The 19,375-nt window shown below is 41.0% G+C and overlaps 1 pseudogene; it reads right to left on the reverse strand.

Moving 5' to 3' along the window:
- Window positions 1–1,707: 1,707 nt before the first annotated feature.
- LOC129628044 (ATP-dependent RNA helicase DDX19B-like) lies at window positions 1,708–2,980 on the reverse strand (annotated as a pseudogene).
- Between the last annotated feature and the right edge of the window lie 16,395 nt (window positions 2,981–19,375).

Consider the following 19,375-nt stretch of genomic DNA (forward strand, 5'->3'; position numbering starts at 1 on the left):
CAACTCTCACATCCATACATGACCACAGGAAAAACCATAGCCTTGACTAGATGAACCTTTGTTGGCAAAGTAATGTCTCTTCTTTTGAATATGCTATCTAGGTTGGTCATAACTTTCCTTCCAAGGAGTAAGCGTCTTTTAATTTCATGGCTGCAGTGAAGAAGGCTGAGCGCCGAAGAATTGATGCTTTTGAACTGTGGTGTTGGAGAAGACTCTTGAGAGTCCCTTGGACTGCAAGGAGATCCAACCAGTCCATTCTGAAGGAGATCAGCCCTGGGATTTCTTTGGAAGGAATGATGCTAAAGCTGAAACTCCAGTACTTTGGCCACCTCATGAGAAGAGTTGACTCATTGGAAAAGACTCTGAGGCTGGGAGGGATTGGGGGCAGGAGGAGAAGGGGACGACAGAGGATGAGATGTCTGGATGGCATCACTGACTCGATGGACGTGAGTGTGAGTGAACTCCGGGAGTTGGTGATGGACAGGGAGGCCTGCCGTGCTGCAATTCAATGGGGTCGCAAAGAGTCGGACACGACTGAGTGACTGATCTGATCTGATCTGATGTTCCTTATCTTTGGAACAGCCTGTTGCTGTTGCTCCCAAAGAATTCTGTTGCTCCCAGAATTCTTTTCTGACTGATCCTACCTGACTCTAAAGGCCCAAAAGGTGGAAGCCCTAAGGAGCTTACATCTGCTGCTGCTGCTGCTAAGTTGCTTCAGTCGTGTCCGACTCTGTGCGACCCCATAGACTGCAGCCCACCAGGCTCCCCCGTCCTTGGGATTCTCCAGGCAAGAACACTGGAGTGGGTTTCCATTTCCTTCTCCAATGCATGAAAGTGAAAAGTGAAAGTGAAGTCGCTCTGTCATGCCCGACTCTTAGCGACCCCATGGACTGCAGCCTACCAGGCTCCTGCATCCATGGGATTTTCCAGGCAAGAGTACTGGAGTGGGGTGCCATTGCCTTCTCTGGAGCTTACATCAGTTGTCACATTATTTAGCATTTGTTTGTCATACTATTTATAAATAGTTTAAATCAGTCTCATGTATGTTTTCCCTGCAATTAGATATCCAGTTCTCCAAAGGCTGTGTTATTTTGCCCCCAAGATTTTTCATCCCACTGTTTGCAGTGAGAAACTCTTGATGAGGAGATGCTGAAAAAACAAAAATTGTTTTTTCATTTTGTTTTGTTTTGAGTCTAAACTCCTTTAATTATTGCCTTTGTTTATAGTTATTTCAGGGTTGGTGAGGACAGGACTTTGGATGGTGAGGCAAAAAATTTCTTCTCTTCTTACAATACTGCGGGGAAGGCTCAGAGTTGGCCGGAAGCATGAAGAAGACTCAACAGAGTCAAGCGCCCACTGGGGAAATGTGGGGCCGTCTGTTGGTCTCCGCAGTGTTTGTAATGTCACAAGGAAACCACCTGGGGGCTGGCATCCTCCCCTTTTCTTCCTGGGGAAAGATCTGGTCCTAAAACCCAGAAATGGCTCCAAGGAAGGTCTGAGATTGGAGTAATGCTCATCACAGAAGAGCCGTATTCTAGGCCTGGTCCTAGATAAAGTAACCATTCTGTATCAACAAACTGAAGAGGACTCCTCTTGACTGGGGTTTTATATTTCTCTTGCAACTCAGTTTCATCTCATCTTTGGTCTGTCGCTCTGTGGGTACCAACAGCCTTGGCCAGCTTTGAGGAAGTGCACAGTACTATTATTTGCTCTGACTATTCCACACGAAGATTCCAAATAAAGATGAAGTAAAAACTTTGGCAATTATTCTTGCCTTAGACAGATGAATGGCTATAGCCCGCCTAGTCCCTTGATTGCACCTGTCTGTATCCTGACCACTATGAACATAGATGTTCAGAATATATGTTCAGGGAGAGAGCAAGTACCATGGTGTGGAGTTCCTTGGGTGGCTAACTTCTGTCCCTCCACATCAGCATGTCTGGTCTGTCTATGCTCTTATTACGTGGCTTTGGTTCAGGATGATCATGCTGTGCCTGCTGTCAACCATGTTCACTGACCAGCTTTTCTTGTCAAAGAGGCCTGTATGCCTAACACAGTGCAAGTAGGTCCCATTGTCCAGATTCCTGTCCTTGTAAAGGGAAAGGTCAGCCTTGATGATGACAGATGCCTGTTTAACTTCAGGTTATACATCTGTATAACAACAATAAGGGCATACATGTTGGTGGCCGCCAGAACCTTCTCTTTACCATCTCAGGCACTCAGTTATGGCAGCCCTCTGCTCCACCATCATTTCACCACATTTCACCTGGTTGCCTTCTTTTGAGAGCCCTGCTGTCAGCCAGCCACGTGTTTTAGGGGACTGGCAGCAGATGGTAGCTTAAGCAACGGTGATGGCCCATGGAGGCTACACAAGGCCTGAAACTTCCCATTTCTATTGCTGCACAGCATGTATTACTGCTGCATGATATCCACTGTCTCCTCCTTCCACTTCAGTTGGATGTTTGATTCTGGGACAAATTTCCATAGAGTCTTCAATGGTATTAGGGGAAAGCAGCATCTGGCAGTTGCTGGGTAGCATCCTTTGGATGCAGGTGCTCTGATCTTGATGGTGGTGAGTAGCTATCATCATGTCAACTTCATCCAGATCAAACCTTGATCTTGGAGTCAATGAACTTGAGCTTGTAGTACCAGTCCAGAATTGTACCAGGGATAAGGTGCTCCCTGATCTCTGACCCTGGTGCCCAATTTATTGCCTTGAACAGCATAAGCTATCTTGAGTTCAGGGTAAAAGTTTTCCTTCTGCTCAATCACTTTTCCCATTTGAAAGACCAGCTTATAAGTCTGGGAGAGGCACAGACAGTGGGGCATCCAACTGCATGACTAACACAAAGGCAGCTGTTTTAGCTGCTCCAGACTAAGACAGGGCAACTAAGTTCTGCAGGGCTTCAGCAAATATCAAAGGCAGCATGTTCTCTTGCATTTTGGATGGATAGATGAAGCCCATGGTACAGACTCCTCACAAGACTTACTGAGTGTAAGGAGGAGTTTGGATCTTGTTGTAGGTTTTCCACCTGGTTTGTGTTATCAGTAGAGTTGCTTCTGATCAGCTTGTTGAGTAAAGAGGACAACTCTGTCCTCTTTCTCTCCTTCATCTGTCTTCTCTGCATCAGCGTTGCTCTTGTTTCCTGCTTGTCCACTGCTAGGGCCCACAAGGAGGCCGTGAGTGGGACGCTGGTGCTGTGAACTCGCCAGCTCACACTGCCTGATTGCCATATGGGGACAACAAAAACTGTTTTCCAACAGAAATGGGAGAATATTATCGCACAACTACATTAGAATGGGTGCTGAGGAGGTTTCTCACCAAACATAGTTTGGTTTATATATGACACAGAAGTAGAGAATATGAACTGAACTGAGGATGGAAAATGAAAACCAACTAAACTCTCGAGAGCCAGTTGTCTGTTGTATTCATAATTTGCTCACTCATTCATTCAGAATGTTTTCAGAACATATGACCCTAGGTTCTATGGCAATTCAAAATGCGTTAAGGCATTGTATACCCCTATAAGAAACATAATCCAGTGATGTTGGGTAGGGGAAGAAAAACCAAGGGCCCACCAGGCAGAAAGAAAGAAACACTGTAAGATGCAACTTGACATACTTTTACAACAGCTGAGACTGATAAACCTGCTCTCGACACCAAACCTACTACCTGCATTTGCGTCCCTATTCTTTGACTTACATCCATGTTACTATGGATGAATTATACACATTCCTGTTTAAGCCAAGCCCCTTCATGTAGTAAATCACATCTTTTCTTGCCTACACGAGGACAGGACTCTAGCAATTTTCACTGTGTACTGCATCATTACTTTTTTAAACAGCTTTATTGAGATATAATTCACATACCATATAATTTATCCATTTAAAGTATATAATTCAATGTTTTGCATATTACATTATTAATTTTTTAAATTGTGGTAAGATATATATATATATATATATATATACACACATATATATAACAAATTTGTCACTTTAACCATTCAACTCAATGGCAGTAACTATATTCACAATGTAGTGCAACCATCCTCTCTATTTCCATGAATTTCCATCACTTTAGACAGAAACTGTATAATTTTGAGTCAATAACTCCTCATTTTTCTCCACTCTCAGCCCCTGGAAACCTCTAATCTATTTTCTGTTTCTACGAATTTGACATCTATTCTAGATGTTTCATAAAAAAGGATTTACATAATGTCTGGCCTTTTGTGTCTTGCTAATAGTGTGATGTTTTCAAATTTGTCCATGTTGTAGCATGTATCAGAACTTCTGTTTTGTGACTGAACAATATTTTATTACATACATAAGCCACATTTTCTATATCTATTCATCTGTTGATAAATAGTTGGGTTGTTTACACCTTTTGGCTATTGTGAATGTTTGACTTCCTGTTTTTAATTATGTTGAGTAAATGCTTAGGAGTGGAATTACTGGATAGAATACGGTAATTCTATGTATAGCTTTTTGAGGAACCACCAAAATGTTTTCCATAGTCGGTGTACCATTTTACATTTCCATCAGAAATGCATGAGAGTTCCAATTTTTCTCCATCCTTGCTACTGCTACTGCTAAGTTGCTTCAGTCGTGTCCGACTCTGTGCGACCCCATAGAAGGAAGCCCACCAGGCTCCTCCGTCCCTGGGATTCTCCAGGCAAGGACACTGGAGTAGGTTTCCATTTCCTTCTCCAATGCATGAAAGTGAAAAGTGAAAGTGAAGTCGATCAGTCGCGTCCAACTCTTAGCGACCCCATGGACCGCAGCCTACCAGGCTTCGCCATCCATGGGATTTTCCAGGCAAGAGAACTAGAGTGGGGTGCCATTGCCTTCTCCATCCTTGCTACTGCTGACACTTATTTTTTTGTTTAATTGATTGTAACCATTTTAATAGCTACAAAGTGATTCTGCTTACATTTCTTTAATGACCAGTGATGTTTAGAATCTTTTCACATACTTATTTCATATTTTTATCTTTGGAGAAATGTCTACTCAAGTCCAATATTTTTCAGACTGAATTGTATTGTTGAGTTATATGAATTCTTTATATGTTTGAGATATTAAACTTTTATCATATATATGATTTTAAATACTTTCTATCAACCTTTAGCTTGTTTTTTTTTTTCACTTTCTTGATAATACTTTGATGCAGAAAATTTTTTAATTTTGAAAAAATTAAATTTAGTTTTTCCTTTTGTTGTTTCTGCTTTTAGTATCATATCTAAGAATCCATTACCAAATCCTAGGTCATGAAGATTTACTCCTGGTTTTGTCTAAGAATTTAATGATTTTTATGTCACTGATCAATTATAAATTAATTTTTGTATATGATGTGAAGTAGGAGGTTCAACTTTAATCTTTTGCATAGGGTAAGTCCAATGTCCCGCAACATCTGTGAAGAGATTATTCATTGCCATTGAATATATTTGGCACTCTTGTCAAAAGTCAATTGACCATAGATGTCTGGGTTTATTTCTGAACTCTCAATTCTTTTCCATTATGTGTAAACTTATGCCATAATCATGCTGCTGCAATTACTGTAGCTTTGTAACAAGTTTTGAAATTGGAAAGTGTGAGTGCTCCAATTTAGCTCTTTTTCAGTATTATTTTTTGCTCTTTGAGGCTTTTTTCCACATGAATTAAAGGAATGACCTTTTCATTTCTGGAAATTAGTCTGTAGGAATTTTGACAGCAATTGCATTGCATCTGTAGATCACTTTTAACAATATTAAATTTTGTACCATGAACATAGGATGCATTTTTGTTTATTTAGATCCTCTTATATTTCTTTCAGCAATATTTTCTGGTTTTCAGTGTATCACTCATCTCCTTGGTTAATTTATTCCCAAATATTTACTGTTTTAGATGTAATTGTAAATGGAATTGCTTTCTTAATTCCTTTACAGATTATTGCTAGTATATATAAACACAACTGATTTTTTGTGCATTGATCTTATACCCTGAAGTTTTGCTACATTCCTTTATTAGTTCTACTAGCTTTCTTGTGGATTCTTTAGAATTTTCTCTATATAGGATTGTGTTATATGTGAATAGAGACAATTTTACTTCTTTCCTTCCAGTTTGGATGTCTTCTACTTATTTAATTTTTTTCCTCTGGCTACAACTTCCATTACAACATTGAATGGCTGGTGAAAGAAGGCATCCTTATTTTGTTCATGACCTTAAAGGAGGAACGCTTCTAGTCCTTCAAAACTAATTTTTTTTTAAACCTATGGGTCTTTCATAAATGTGCTTTATCATATGGAGGAAGTTCTAGTCTATTCCTAATTCACTCCCCTTCACTTCTTATCATGAAGGGGGTTGGAGTTTGTAAAATGCTATTTCTGTGTCAGTTGAGATGATCAGGTGGGGTTTTTTTCCTTTCATTCTATTAATGTGATATATTACATTGATTAATTTTCTTTTGTGGAACCACCATTGAATTCATGGAATAAATTTCATTTGGTCATGGTATACAATTCTTGTCATAGTCTGTTGGATTCAATTTCCTAGTATTCTCTTGAGGATCTTTGCATCTATATTCATCAAGGATATTGATCTGTAATTTTCTCTTTTTCTGATGTTTTTATCAGTGTTTCACACTAGATAAAAACTAAGGTAGTACTTTTTTCATAGTATAAATTAGGATGTTTTCTCTCCTCTTCTACTCTTTGCAAGAATTTGAAAAAGATTGGAGTTAGTTCTTTTTCAATGTCTGGTAGAATTCACCAATAAAGCTGTCTGGTCCTAGATTTTTCTTTGTTAGGAGATTTTTTGATTCCTGATTCAATCTCTTTACTTGTTATAAGTGTTGAGATTTTCTATTTCTTCTTGAATCAGTTTAGGTAGATAATTTGTGTGTTTGTAGGAATTGGTTCATTTTACCGAGGTTATCTAATTTGTTGGTTTACAGTTGTTCACAGTAAAGGATAACGATCATTTTTATTTATGATGACTGACAGTAGTGTCCCCATTTCCATTTCTGATTTTGGATATATACTTCTCTTCTTTCTCAGGATGCTATTAATTTTTACTCCTCCTCCTCCCCTGCATCCTCTTCCTTCCCTCTTCAATCCTTCTCACCCCCTCTTGCTTGCCTTGTTCTCCCCGTCTTCTTCTATTTGCTTTTCTTCCTCCCTTCCTTCCTTCCTTTATTTCCCCTTTTCTTCCTCCTCCTTTATTATTTCTATCAGAAGGCAAACATACTGTAGAATAGTCCAGCTTCAAAATAAAACCCTCGCTCTTGCCTGGAGATTCCCAGGGATGGGGGAGCCTGGTGGGCCCCACTTATGGGGTCGCACAGAGTCGGGCATGACTGAAGCGACTTAGCAGCAACAGCAGCTCGGCAACTTTGCCTCAAGTCCAGATCTGCCTCAAGTCTCTGCTTTGCTCTACAACAGAAGCCCTTGAAAGAGTGATCTATACCAGCTGTCTCCAGTTTCTTTCCGCCAGTTCTCTCTTGAAGCCATTTCAATTAGGTTGTCAGTGAAGAATCTCTTGTCTAATTCCCTAACAACCTCCTCATTTAGTCATCATTTGACTGGTCCACCCTCGGTACTCTGAACTCTCCAGTAACTCCTTTCCTTCTCAGTGATCTTCTCTGACCTCATCACTTTAAACACCACCGATACACAGAAGACTCCCAGATGCCATATTTCTAGTTCTGACAACCTCTGTTTTGAACTCGAGGATAGTAAATCCAACTCTTTGCAACATCTCTATTTGTATGTTTAATGTCTCACACTTAATAAGCCCCAGTCTTTTTCTTCATGTCTCCTCTTCCTGCAGTCTTCATTTCAGGAAATGCCAACCTCAGGTTTACAGTTATTCTTGCCAAAAAAATCTTCAAGCTGTTCTTGACTCTTTTTTTCCTTTCAGAATCTGCATTTAGTCCATTAGCAAAATCTGTTTGTCTTTTTAAATATACAGAATACGACCTTTCTCCCCATCTGGACTGCTATCATCTTGATCCCAGTTCTTATCATCTCCCCTTATTGTAATAGCCTCTTTATAAAATAATTGATTGGGCTGGATTGGGACCTTTGCTGCATCGTGCAGCATCTCTCACTGTGGCATTCGGCTCTCTAGTTGTGGTGTCCTGGCTTCAGTAGTTGTGGCGCACAGGCTCAGGAGTGGCCTCACACCGGCTTAGTTGCTCCGTGGCTTGTGGGATGCTAGTCCTCAACCAAGGATTGAACCCTCCTCCCCTGCACTGCAAAGTGGATTCTTAACCCCTAGACCATCAGGAAGTCCCTGTAAATAGCTTCTTAACTGATATTCTTAACTGATACAGCTTTTGTGTTCTCCTCACTGAACCAGAGTGTTCTTTTTGAACACTGAGTTGATTTATTCCTTTGTTCAAAATCCTCCAGTTTGTCCTATCTCTCCTGAGTAAATGTTAAAGTCCTACAAAGCTTTATACAATCTGTCCTCTGTTAAATCTTTGGGCTTATTTCCTGCTACTCGCCACCTAGCCCACCAGCTGTAGCCCTCGAGTGTTCCTATGGTTCCTAGTGATTTTGGTGCTTGCCGTTCCTCTGCTGGAGGGCTCCATTTCTCACAGCCTTGGCTCATTCCTTCTATTCAGGAATGTGCAACACCCACCCTCCTGCCCCCGACCCCTTCCTGAACACTCTGTGTGTTGTGCCTGCACTTTTTCTCTACAGCATTTGTCACCATCTGTCACGCTACTGTTGTTGTTCAGTGGTTCAGTCGTGTCTGACTCTTTGTGACCCCACAGACAGCAGCATGCCAGGCTTCCCTGTCCTTCACCATCTCCTGGAGCTTGCTCAGACTCATAACCATTCACTTGGTGATACCATCCAACCATCTCATCCTCTGTCATCTGCTTCTCCTCCTGCCTTCAATCCCTCCCAGCATCAGGGTCTTTTCTAATGAGTCCGCTCTTCTCATCAAGTGGCCAAAGTATTGGAGCTTCAGCTTCAGCATCAGTCCTTCCAATGAATATTCAGGACTGATTTCCTTTAGGAAGGACTGGTTTGGTGTCCTTGCAGTCCAAGGGACTCTCAAGAGTCTTCTCCAACACCACAGTTCAAAAGCATTAGTTCTTTGGAGTTCAGTCTTCTTTATAGTCCAACTCTCACATCTGTAGATGACTACTGGAAAAACCATAGCGTTGACTAGATGGATCTTTTTTGACAATGTAATGTCTCTGCTTTTTAATATACTGTCTAGGTTTGTCATAGCTTTTCTTCCAAGGAGCAAGCATCCTTTAATTTCATGTCTGCCGTCACCATCTGCAGTGATTTTGGAGCCCCAGGAAAGAAAGTGTCACTGTTTCCATTGTTTCCCCATCTATTTGCCGTGAAGTGATGGGACCGCATGCCATGATCTTAGTTTTTTGAAGGCTGAGTTTTAAGCCAGCTTTTTCACTCTCCTCTTTCACTTTCATCAAGAGGCTCTTTAGTTCCTTTTCACTTTCTGCCATAAGAGTGATGTCATCTGCATATCTGAGGTTATTGCTATTTCTCCCAGCAATCTTGATTCCAGCTTGTGCTTCATCTGCATATAAGTTAAATAAGCAGGATGACAATAAACAGCCTTGATGTACTCCTAGTCCATCATTCCATGTCTGGTTCTAACTGTTGCTTCTTGACCTCCATACAGGTTTCTCAGGAGGCAGGTGAGATAGTCTTGTATTCTCATCTCTTTAAGAATTTCCCACAGTTTGTTGTGATCCACACTGTCAATGGTTTTAGCATAGTCAATGAAGCAAATGTAGATGTTTTTCTGGAATTCTCTTGTGTTTTCTATGATCTAATGGATGTTGGCAATTTGATCTCTGGTTCCTCTGCCTTTTCTAAAACCAGTTTGAACATCTGGAAGTTCTCAGTTCACATACTGTTGAAGCCTAGCTTGGAGAATTTTGAGTATTAATTTACTAGCATGTGAAATGAGTACAATTGTGTGGTAGTCTGAACATTCTTTGGCATTGCCTTTCTTTGGGATTGGAATGAAAACTGACCTTTTTCAGTCCTGTGGCCACTGCTGAATTTTGCAGATTTGCTGACATATTGGGTGCAGCACTTTCACAGCATCATCTTTTAGGATTTGAAATAGCTCAGCTGGAATTCCATCACCTTCACTAGCTTTGTTCCTATTGATGCTTCCTAAAGCCCACTTGACTTTGCATTCCAGGATGTCTGGCTCTGGGTGAGTGATCACACCATCGTGGTTATCTGGATCATTAAGATCTTTTTTGTACAGTTCTTCTGTGTATTCTTGCCACCTCTTCTTAATATCTTCTGCTTCTGTTTGGTCCATATAATTTCTGTCCATTACTGTACTCATCTTTGCATGAAACATCCCATTGGTGTCTCTTTCTTGAAGAGATCTCTAGTCTTTCCCATTCTATTATTTTCCTCTTTTCCTTTGTATTGATCACTGAGGAAGGCTTTCTTATCTCTCCTTTGTATATTCTTCGGAACTCCTCATTCAGATGGATATATCATTCCTTTTCTCCTTTGCCTTTCACTTCTCTTCTTTTCTCAGCTATTTGTAAGCCTTCCTCAGACAACCATTTTGTCTTTTTGCATTTCTTTTTCTTGCAGATGGTTTTGATCACCACCTCCTGTACAATGTTATGAACCTCCATCCATAGTTCTTCAGGCACTCTGTCTATCACATCTAATCCCTTGAATCTATTTGTCACTTCCACTGTATAATCATAAGGGATTTGATTTAGGTCGTACCTGAATGGTCTAGTGGTTTTCCATACATTCTTCAACTTAAGTCTGAATTTGGCAATAAGGAGTTCATGATCTAAGCCACAGTCAGCTACAGGTATTCTTTTTGCTGACTGTATACAGCTTCTCCATCTTCAGTTGCAAAGAATATGCTCAATCTATTTTGGTATTGACCATCTGGTGATGTCCATGTATAGTCTTCTCTTGTGTTGTTGGAAGAGGGTGTTTGCTATGACCAGTGCATTCTTTTGGCAAAACTCTGTTAGCCTTTGCCCTGCTTCATTTTGTACTCCAAGGCCAAATTTGCCTGTTACTCTAGGTATCTCTTGACTTTCTACTTTTGCATTCCAGTTCTCTATGATGAAAATGACATCTTTTTTGGGTGTTAGTTCTAAAAGGTCTTGTAGGTCATCAGAGAACTGTACAACTTCAGCTTCTTGGCATTTGTGATTGGGGCATAGACTTGGATTGCTGTGATATTGAATGGTTTGCCTTGGAAATGAACAGAGATCATTTGTCATTGTTGAGAATGTACCCACGTACTGCATTTTGGACTCTTTTGTTGACCATGATGGCTACTCCATTTCTTCTAATGGGTTTTGCCCACAGCAATATATATAATGGGCTCCCCTTTTGGCTCAGCTGGTAAAGAACCCACCTGCAAGGTGGAAGACCTGGGTTTGATCCCTGGGTTGGGAAGATCTCCTGGAGAAGGGAAAGGCTACCCACTCCAGCATTCTGGCCTGGAGAATTTCATGGACTATACAGCCCTCATCTGAATTAAATTCACCCATTCTGGTCCATTTTAGTTCACTGATTCCTAAAATGTCAGTGACTCTTGCCATCTCTTTTTTAACCACTTCCCATTTACTTTGATTCATGGACCTAACATTCCAGGATCCTGTGCATGCTATATATTTCACTTATTTGGCTGATTATTTACTGTTATCCTGACAGAAATTTGCACTCCAAGAAAGTAAGAATATCTGCTTTATTTTTGTTTCTGCTTCCATACCCACACCTTGAATAATACCAGGCAGAAGAAATAAACATTTGTTCAGCAAATGACTAGAAGTTACATCCTCATGACATAATCTTGTATATTCTCCTGTTGCCTTTAGTGATTTTCTATTCCCTGCTTTTCACATATAACTTTATTATTTATTATTGCTAACACATTTATTCATTGCTCAAGTCAACCATTTTACAATAAAAAAAATGAGGCCTTGGGGTTTAAGACACTCACCTAGAGTTATGGGCAGATTTGGTGACAGAGCCTCAAGTACAAGCTGAAGCTCTTGACATTCATCTTCCAGGTGGTCTGTGTGACTCTTTCTCAAACTGCTTGGCTTCTAACCTCAAAAGAGGAAAATTATTTGGGTTTGGAAGTTCAGACTCACTGCTGTGGTCTGATTCCTCACCCTCTGTCTTCTTTCTGTATTGAAAGTGATGTGTTTTTCCAGCCACAAGTAACAGGCCCATCTTTATATTTCTCAATGGAGCATGAAACCTCTTTATGCTCTGCTGGTTTTCAGGAACACTTAGGCAATGCTGGGATGTTAGGTCCCAGGTCACTTGGAATCATGGAACTGCCAGAGTGAACAGGAACAAGAGGTTCTCCCAAGGCAGCTTTTATAGCTGAGGCTCCTGAAGCCCAGAGTTAGGGTATGGGGAGGCAAGACGACACAGGTTTGTATGACCAACATGGTTTCCACATGTTAAGCTTCCTGCCAAGGGGGTGGTCCTAAGATGGTGGAGGAATAGGATGGAGAGACCACTTTCTCCCCCACAAATTCATCAAAAGAACATTTAAACGCTGAGTAAATTCCATAAAACAACTTCTGAATTCTGGCAGAGGACATCAGGCACCCAGAAAAGCAGCCCATTGTCTTTGAAAGAAGGTAAGAAAAAATATAAAAGGCAAAAAAAGAGACAAAAGAGGTAGGGATGGAGCTCCGTCCCAGGAAGGGAGTCTTAAAAAGAGAAGTTTCCAAACACCAGGAAACACTCTCACTGCAAAATCTGTGCCAAGCCTTGGAAGCACAGAGGGCAACATAACAGGGAGGAAAAATAAATAAATAATTAAAACCCACAGATTAGGAGCCCAACGGTAACTCCCGCAGTGGAGAAGCAGCGCAGATGCCTGCTCCCGCCACTAGCAAGCTGGGGCTGGGCAGGGAGGCCCAGGCTGCATTGCTTAGAGTCAGGACCAGGCCTGAATGCCCCGAGGGCAATCTAAGGGAACTACCTTGGGCTAGCAAACTAGACTGCGGGATAGCTACCACAGGAAAAGCCCTAACCTAAGAAACCGCCAGGCCCGCACACAGAACAAAGGACTGAACAGAACTAGCAGGCTGAAGACCATCCCCCTCCTGTGACAGGCAGCCAGGGCCGGAAGGGGGCAATCGCAGCCCCAGAGAGACATTATCTACCAAACTGCAAGCAGGCTTCTTTGCTAACTAAGATTTCTTGGGGTTCTGGACAGTCAACATCTGCCTGAGAATGTGCGCCAGTTGTACACCCAGAAAACCGAGCAGCAGGGACAGGGGGGGCGATAAGTTGCAGCGACCACACTCGCCAAACACCTCATCACCTGAGCTGCTCAGACCTGGGAAGGACACAAAATGCAAGCGCAACCAAGTCTGCGCCTCTGACAACTACCCGAGTGCCTGAACCTGAGCAGCTTAGACGTGGGAGGTGCATGCAGCCCAGGGCAGGCCTTGGACGGTTCCTGGCAGAGCAACCTAGAGCCTGAGCAGTGTGGCCCGTGAGTGGGGGCAGGCCCAGTGTGGCTGAGACACTGCGAGCACACGCCAGTGTTATTTGTTTGCAGTGTCCCTCCCTCCCCCCAGTGCGACTGAACAAGTAAGCCTAAAAAAAGTGTCCACCACCGCCCCCCTTGTGTCAGGGCAGAAATCAGACACTGAAGAGACCAACAAATAGAAGAAGCTAAAACAGAGGGAACTGCCTTGGAAGTGACAGGTGCAATAGATTAAAACCCTGTAGTTAGTACCAACTATGTAGGAAGGGGCCTATAGATCTTGAGAAATATAAGTCAGAACAAGGAACTATCCAAAAATGAACTGACCCGACACTGCCCACAACAACACCAGAGAAAGTCCTAGATATATTTTTACTATTTTTACGATCATTCTTTTTTTTTAATTTTAATTAAAAAAAATTTTTAAGTCCTCTATTACTCCTTTACGGAGAAGGCAATGGCAACCCACTCCAGTAATCTAGCCTGGAAAATCCCATGGATGGAAGAGCCTGGTAGGCTGCATCCATGGGGTCGCGAAGAGTCAGACACGACTGAGCGACTTCACTTTCACTTTTCACTTTCATGCACTGGAGAAGGAAATGGCAGCCCACTCCAGTGTTCTTGCCTGGAGAATCCCAGGGACAGTGGAGCCTGGTGGGCTGCTGTCTATGGGGTTGCACAGAGTCGGACACGACTGAAGTGACTTAGCAGCAGCGGCAGCAGTAGCAGCAGCATTACTCCTTTAATTTTCATTTTTATAACCTACTATTACTTTGCTAAAAAAAAAAAAAAGACCCTGTTTTTTAAAGCAAACTTCATATACATATTTTTAAAATAATTTTTGTGACTTTTTTTTTCTTCTTATTTTCTTTAATATTGTGTTTTTGAAAATCCAACCTCTACTCTAGACTTTTACTCTTTGCTTTTTGGTATTTGTTATCAATTTTGTACCTTTAAGAACCCAATCTTCAGTACCCATTTTTACTTGGGAGTGAATTACTGGCTTGACTGCTCTCTCCCCTTTGGACCCTCCTTTTTCTCCACCATGTCACCTCTGTCTCCTCCCTCCCCCTTCTCTTCTCTACCCAACTCTGTGAATCTCTGTGTGTTCCAGACAATGGCGAACAGTTAGGGAACTGATTAGTGGCTGGATCTGTCTCTCTCCTTTTGATTCCCCCCTTTTATCCTCCTGGCCACCTCTGTCTCCTTCCTCCCTCTTCTCTTCTCTGTATAACTTCGTGAACATCTCTGAGTGGTCCAGACTGTGGAGTGCACATAAGGAAGTGATAACTGACTAGCTTGCTCTCTCCTCTTTTGATTCCACCTAATCTCATTCGGGTCACCTCTAACTCTCTCCTCCCTCTTCTCTTCTCTATGTAACTCTGTGAACCTCTCTGGGTGTCCCTCACTGTGGAGAAACTTTTCATCTTTAACCTAGATGTTTTATCAACAGTGCTGCATAGAAGGAGAAGTCTTGAGACTACTGTAAAAATAAGACTGAAAACCAGAAGCAGGAGGCTTAAGTCCAAATCCTGAGAACACCAGAGAACTCCTGACTCCAGGGAACATTAATCTACAGGAGCTCATCAAACGCCTCCATACCTACACTGAAACCAAGCACCAACCACGGGCCAACAAGTTCCAGAGCAAGACATACCACACAAATTCTCCAGCAACACAGGAACACAGACCTGAGCTTCAATATTCAGGCTGCGCAAAGTTATTCCAAATCCATTGACATCTCATAACTCATTACTGGACACTTCATTGCACTCCAGAGAGAAGAAATCCAGCTTCACCCACCAGAACACTGACACAAGCTTCCCTAACCAAGAAACCTTGACAAGCCTCCTGTACAACCTCACCCACAGCGAGGAAACTCCACAATAAAGAAAACTCCACAAACTACCAGAATACAGAAAGGCCACCACAAACTCAACAATATAAACAAGATGAAGAGACAGAGGAATACCCAGCAGGTAAAGGAGCAGGATAAATGTCCACCAAACCAAACAAAATAGGAAGAGATAGGGAATCTACCTGATAACGAATTCCAAATGATAGTGAAAATGATCCAAAACCTTGAAATCAAAATGGAATCACAGATAAATAGCCTGGAGACAAGGATTGAGATGCAATAAAGGTTTAACAAGGACCTAGAAGAAATAAAAAGAGTCAATATATAATGAATAATGCAATAAATGAGATCAAAAACACTCTGGAGGCAACAAATAGTAGAATACTGGAGGCAGAAGATAGGATTAGTGAAGTAGAAGATAGAATGGTAGAAATAAATGAATCAGAGAGGAAAAAAGAAAAACGAATTAAAAGAAATGAGGACAATCTCAGAGGCCTCCAGGACAATATTAAACGCCACAACATTCGAATCATAGGAGTCCCAGAAGAAGAAGACAAAAAGAAAGACCATGAAAAAATACTTGAGGAGATAATCGTTGAAAACTTCCCTATAATGGGGAAGGAAATAATCACCCACGTCCAAGAAACCCAGAGAGTCCCAAACAGGATAAACCCAAGGTGAAACACCCCAAGACATATATTAATCAAATTAACAAAGGTCAAACACAAAGAACAAATATTAAAAGCAGCAAGGAAAAACAACAAATAACACACAAGGGGATTCCCATAAGGATAACAGCTGATCTTTCAATAGAAACTCTTCAGGCCAGGAGGGAATGGCAAGACATACTTAAAGTAATGAAAGAAAATAACCTACAGCCCAGATTACTGTACCCAGAAAGGATCTCATTCAAATATGAAGGAGAAATCAAAAGCTTTACAGACAAGCAAAAGCTGAGAGAATTCAGCACTACCAAACCAGATCTCCAACAAATGCTAAAAGATCTCTAGACAGGAAACACAAAAAAGGTGTATAAACTCGAACCCAAAACAATAAAGTAAATGGCAATGGGATCATACTTATCAATAATTACCTTAAACATAAATGGGTTGAATGCCCCAACCAAAAGAGAAAGACTGGCTGAATGGAAACAAAAACAAGATGCCTATATATGTTGTCTACAAGAGACCCACCTCAAAACAGGGGACACATACAGACTGAAAGTGAAGGGCTGGAAAAAGATATTCCAAGCAAATAGAGACCAAAAGAAAGCAGGAGTAGCAATACTCATATCAGATAAAATAGACTTTAAAACAAAGGTTGTGAAAAGAGACAAAGAAGGACACTACATAATGATCAAAGGATCAATCCAAGAAGAAGAGATCAGTTCAGTTCAGTTCAGTCGCTCAGTTGTGTCCGACTCTTTGTGACCCCATGAATCACAGCACGCCAGGCCTCCCTGTCCATCACCAACTCCCAGAGTTCACTCAAACTCACGTCCATCAAGTCAGTGATGCCATCCAGCCATCTCATCCTCTGTCGTCCCCTTCTGCTCCTGCCCCCAATCCCTCCCAGCATCAGAGTCTTTTCCAATGAGTCAACTCTTCGCATGAGGTGGCCAAAGTACTGGAGTTTCAGCTTTCAGTTTCAGTTTTAGCATCATTCCTTCCAAAGAAATCCCAGGGCTGATCTCCTTCAGAATGGACTGGTTGGATCTCCTTGCAGTCCAAGGGACTCTCAAGAGTCTTCTCCAGCCCCACAGTTCAAAGGGATCAATTCTTCGGTGCTCGGCCTTCTTCACAGTCCAACTCTCACATCCATACATGACCACAGGAAAAACCATAGCCTTGACTAGACGAAACTTTGTTGGCAAAGTAATGTCTCTGCTTTTCAATATGCTATCTAGGTTGGTCATAACTTTCCTTCCAAGGAATAAGCATCTTTTAATTGCATGGCTGCAGTAACCATCTGTGGTGATTTTTGAGCCCCCCAAAATGAAGTCTGCCCCCGTTTCCACTGTTTCCCCATCTATTTACCATGAAGTGATGGGACCAGATGCCATGATCTTCGTTTTCTGAATGTTGAGCTTTAAGCCAACTTTTTCACTCTCCACTTTCACTTTCATCAAGAGGCTTTTTAGTTCCTCTTCACTTTCTGCCATAAGGGTGGTGTCATCTGCATATCTGAGGTTATTGATATTTCTCCCGGCAATCTTGATTCCAACTTGTGTTTCTTCCAGTCCAGCGTTTCTCATGATGTACTCTGCATATAAGTTAAATAAGCAGGGTGACAATACACAGCCTTGACGAACTCCTTTTCCTATTTGGAACCAGTCTGTTGTTCCATGTCCAGTTCTAACTGTTGCTTCCTGACCTGCATACAAATTTCTCAAGAGGCAGAATAGGTGGTCTGGTATTCCCATCTCTTTCAGAATTTTCCACAGTTTATTGTATAAATATATATGCACCCAACATAAGAGCACCACAATGTGTAAGATAAATGCTAACAAGTATGAAAGGGAAATTAACAATAACACAATAATAGTGGGAGACTTTAATACCCCACTCACACCTATGGATAGATCAACTAAACGGAAAATTAACAATGAAACACAAACTTTAAATGATACAATAGACCAGTTAGACCTAATTGATATCTATAGGACATTTCACCCCAAAACAATGAATTTCTCCTTTTTCTGAAGTGCACACGGAACCTTCTCCAGGATAGATCACATCATGGGCCATAAATCTAGCCTTGGTAAATTCAAAAAAATTGAAATCATTCCAAGCATCTTTTCTGACTGCAATGCAGTAAGATTAGATCTCAGTTACAGGAGAAAAACTATTAAAAATGCCAACATATGGAGGCTGAACAACACGCTGCTGAATAACCAACAAATCACAGAAGAAATAAAAAAAGAAATCAAAATATGCATAGAAATGAATGAAAATGAAAACACAACAACCCAAAACCTGTGGGATACTGTAAAAGCAGTCCTAAGGGGAAAGTTCATAGCAATACAAGAACACCTCAAGAAACAAGAGGAAAGTCAAATAAATAACCTAACTCTACACCTAAAGCAACTATAAAAGGAAGAAATGAAGGGTTAGTAGAAGGAAAGAAGTCTTAAAAATTAGGACAGAAATAAATGCAAAAAAAAAAAAAAAAAAAAGAGAGAGAGAGAGAGACCATAGCAAAAATCAACAAAGCCAAAAGCTGGTTCTTTGAAAGGATAAATAAAATTGACAAACCATTAGCCAGACTCATCAAGAAACAAAGGGAGAAAAATCAAATCAATAAAATTAGAAATGAAAATGGAGAGATCAAAACAGATAACACAGAAATACAAAGGATCATAAGAGACTACTATCAGCAATTATATGCCAATAAAATGGACAATGTGGAAGAAATGGACAAATTCTTAGAAAAGTACAACTTTCCAAAACTCGATCAGGAAGAAATAGAAAATCTTAACAGACCCATCACAAGCACGGAAATTGAAATTGTAATCAGAAATCTTCCAGTAAACAAAAGCCCAGGCCCAGACGGCTTCACAGCTGAATTCTACCAAAAATGTAGAGAAGAGCTAACACCTATCCTACTCAAACTCTTCCAGAAAATTGCAGAGGAGGGTAAACTTCCAAACTCATTCTATGAGGCCACCATCACCCTAATACCAAAACCTGACAAAGATGCCACAAAAAAAGAAAACCACAGGCCAATATCACTGATGAACATAGATGCAAAAATCCTTAACAAAATTCTAGCAATCAGAATCCAACAACACATTAAAAAGATCATACACCATGACCAAGTGGGCTTTATCGCAGGGAACAAGGATTCTTCAATATCCACAAATCAATCAATGTAATACACCACATTAACAAATTGAAAAATAAAAGCCATATGATTATCTCAATAGATGCAGAGAAAGCCTTTGACAAAATTCAACATCCATTTATGATAAAAACTCTCCAGAAAGCAGGAATAGAAGGAACATACCTCAACATAATAAAAGCTATATATGAC

Source organism: Bubalus kerabau, chromosome 15, assembly GCF_029407905.1.
Source record: "Bubalus kerabau isolate K-KA32 ecotype Philippines breed swamp buffalo chromosome 15, PCC_UOA_SB_1v2, whole genome shotgun sequence".
In the NCBI taxonomy this organism is placed as follows: Eukaryota; Metazoa; Chordata; class Mammalia; order Artiodactyla; family Bovidae; genus Bubalus; species Bubalus kerabau.